The following is a 3,194-nucleotide window of genomic DNA, read 5'->3' as shown; positions in this document are numbered from 1 at the left end:
GTGTGATTGGTCAAATCAACAGCGACTTCCTGTTAGTGCACCCTGCTTGTCCCTGAGCTGTGGATTGTCAACATAAATAAAGTGCGTTTTGTTTTTTCATCAGTCTAATTTACTAATAACAGTAAAATAAAAGGAAACCAATTTAATCTTTAATCTCAAATTTGTGAACAAAGACGAGGAAATATCTACAGAAGGGGATCCCCACAGAATTCATTTGCTATGTGATTTCTGTTCCAAACTTCTGAACATATTAGATATAAAGGTGAAAGATATGGAGCTATAACAATAATAATAATGATAATAATAAAATGTATTATACATATCCTCCTGAGAACCGAGGAAAATTTTTTTTTTTGTGTGTGTGTGATTTTCTTGGTCTTTGGAGCTAAAAGAGGCCACCCAAACACACGAGATATCAATGGAAAGCCCATGAGGCACTCTATTTAGTACCACAGGACTAGGTAAGGTAGCTCAAATAAGTAAAAAGATATACACCAAAAGCAAATGTCCATTCCAGATAACATAAATGAATAGGATAGTTCTCAATATTTAAATACAAAAACCAAAGTGAAACAAGCAAACCCACAGTAACTAAACTAAAATAAACTGAGAACAAAACATCAAGTCAGTAAAACAAACAATAAAGTTGGCCAGTTCAAACATCCATGATAATCTTACATTTTTAAACACAGATATTATGTTAGAGTTTTATAATAAAGATTCATAATTACAAACACATAAAGTCACTTAAATTCAATTCACTTTGGTTTTATTTATTATATAGCACCAAATCACAGAAACTGTTGCCTCAACTGTTGCCTCAACCTTACATTCCTTATAATGTAAGGAAAATTACAATAACATAGAGAAACACCCAATAATCAGATGACCCCCCTATGAGCACTTGGAGACAGTGGGAGGGAAAACAGCAACTTGTTGGGATGAGGGGAGGGAGAGAGGACAAAAGACACACTAAAGAGAGCCAGATATTAATATGAATTTCATTAATGATCAAATGTAGAGAGGTGTGTAAACACATAGAGAATGAAGAAAAAAGTCCCACGACATGGTAAGGAAAGGATAAAACACACCAACTGTGCTGAAAACTGTAATAGTTATGCATCTGTTTAAATGCTGCTGTGACATGCCATATTTACCATCCATTTGTTACCACAGCACCAGACGTAATTATAACAAAGAGTTGACGCCAGTCCACTTCAGCACTTCTCCACGAGTGAATTGTCTTTACTGATATTTGTTGACATTTTAAGTTATGGCCAACTATTCTAAACTTTGTGTTTTTAATCTGTGTTTTTCACTGCCATAGGAAATTGTTAAATAAATCCTATTCTTGCCTGCTTGAAGTTAAACACATTCATATTCTTAGTTGCATTCTTGTTTCAGGCCAATGCAATATCGAAATGGTCAGTTTTAATACTGTCATCTGAAATTCAAAAGGTGAGATTATATTTTATTTATAGCTCAAGTTTCGAAGACTGATCTGAGGTCTTGGCTGCTCGTGTGAGTGAAATACTTTTTCCCGCAGGGGGCGCTGTTTCATCACAAAATAAATATGGACTTGTAGACTTCTTCCCCCTATCTCAAGGACCATATTTCCCTTACCTTGATGGAAGGTTTGTGTGTGTGTGTGTGTGTGTGTGTGTGTGTGTGTGTGTGTGTGTGTGTGTGTGTGTGTGTGTGTGTGTGTGTGTGTGTGTGTGAAAAAAATTGGAGCAAAACTTTTAAACAGGAGCCACTTTTCTTATTTATACGTAAATTCCTGAAAGACAGTCAAACTCAAAGTGTTTGCAGCATAGATCCAAAATCCCCTCTTGTGTTTGTCATTCACACTGTAAATAATTTAAATATATAATGCATTATGGAAAAGTTCAACATGTATTTCCATTCATATCATTTTCTCACAGCTCCCTACTTATGTACTGTATTTGGACATGCATGATAACTTGTTTACAGAATATAGGACATTCATTTGAGTGCAGCTATTATCTTGGAATAAATGTAGCTACACATTTAAACATGTGGTGACCATTTTGCTAAAATAATTGAGCCATTAAGCTGTTTCAGCTGCAGAGTTGTTAGTGCTCCAGTGATAAATGACAAAGCTCTGATGCATTCTTTCCTCTGTGATCATCTACAATATGTTGGATCTCAGCTGACCGAATAGCTAAAGGTAAACAGACTTTGTTCTCATTTTGTGTGGTCCCCCGAGAACCAAAACATCCTTACAATTTGGCGTCTGGACTCAGATAATGTGAAAAGGCGAGGTCAGAAAAGCAAACATAATTTATGTGTACCAACAAGTATTAGAATAGAGCTGAATGGTGCCTGTGACCGGAGCGGAGCTGCAGTTACATCATTAGAGGAGTTGTATCTGCCACGTTGAGAGAGAAAAAAAAATCTGAGCTCTCACAGGCTAGAAGACATGCCAACCGTAGATCTTTCTTCTCCATGTGTGAAATTGCCAAAACAAAATACCAGGTTTGAATTCTTGGAGATCAAAGGGATATAAATATAAACCTTTTATTAATAGTTTTTCCTGTGGATCACCTTTTTCTAGAGTAATTTTAAAATAAGCAGAATGGAAGCAAAGATTAATTCTGCGCTTTTACCTCCGCCTTATCTCACTGCCTTCCCCCAATCCTCTCAGATGAAATTTATTAAAAGATCAATCCCAGCATATTACTTTTTTTTTTTTTTTTTTTTGCTTGAAAGTATCTCCTACACACATACACACACACAAACACACACGTGTCGTGTACAAATTGCTATACTAATTAGAGCTGGACGATTCGATATTGTGTATCGGTCTGATACTGACATAAATTACTGGATCAGATATCAGAGAGAAATAAAAAATGTCATCCGATCCATTAAATATCAAAAAAGCACCTCACAAAACTTGCAACATGGCGTAACTCGGCTCATAGCCGCTCTATCACGTTGCAGCAGTATGCATCACGTGATAGAGCGGCTGTGTGTATTTGTAGCCTTGCTACCAATCTGGCATTTCATCTCCCAGGAAGTTATCCCAGAGAGAAGTAAAGCAAGTGTGTAAATTAATCTCTGAATGTTTGTAAAGCATTCCCGCGTTAAGCTTAACAACCAATACATGGAGCGACTGCCTCTCTCCCTCCCTCTCCTGCTGCTACTTCAATCCTGGAACTGATCAATGA

The sequence above is a fragment of the Mchenga conophoros genome, linkage group LG12 (genome assembly GCF_057382185.1).
Source record: "Mchenga conophoros isolate Kocher_MC1m ecotype Shallow Benthic linkage group LG12, M_conophoros_male_GT1.1, whole genome shotgun sequence".
Lineage (NCBI taxonomy): Eukaryota > Metazoa > Chordata > Actinopteri > Cichliformes > Cichlidae > Mchenga > Mchenga conophoros.
This window is presented reverse-complemented; position numbering follows the sequence as displayed.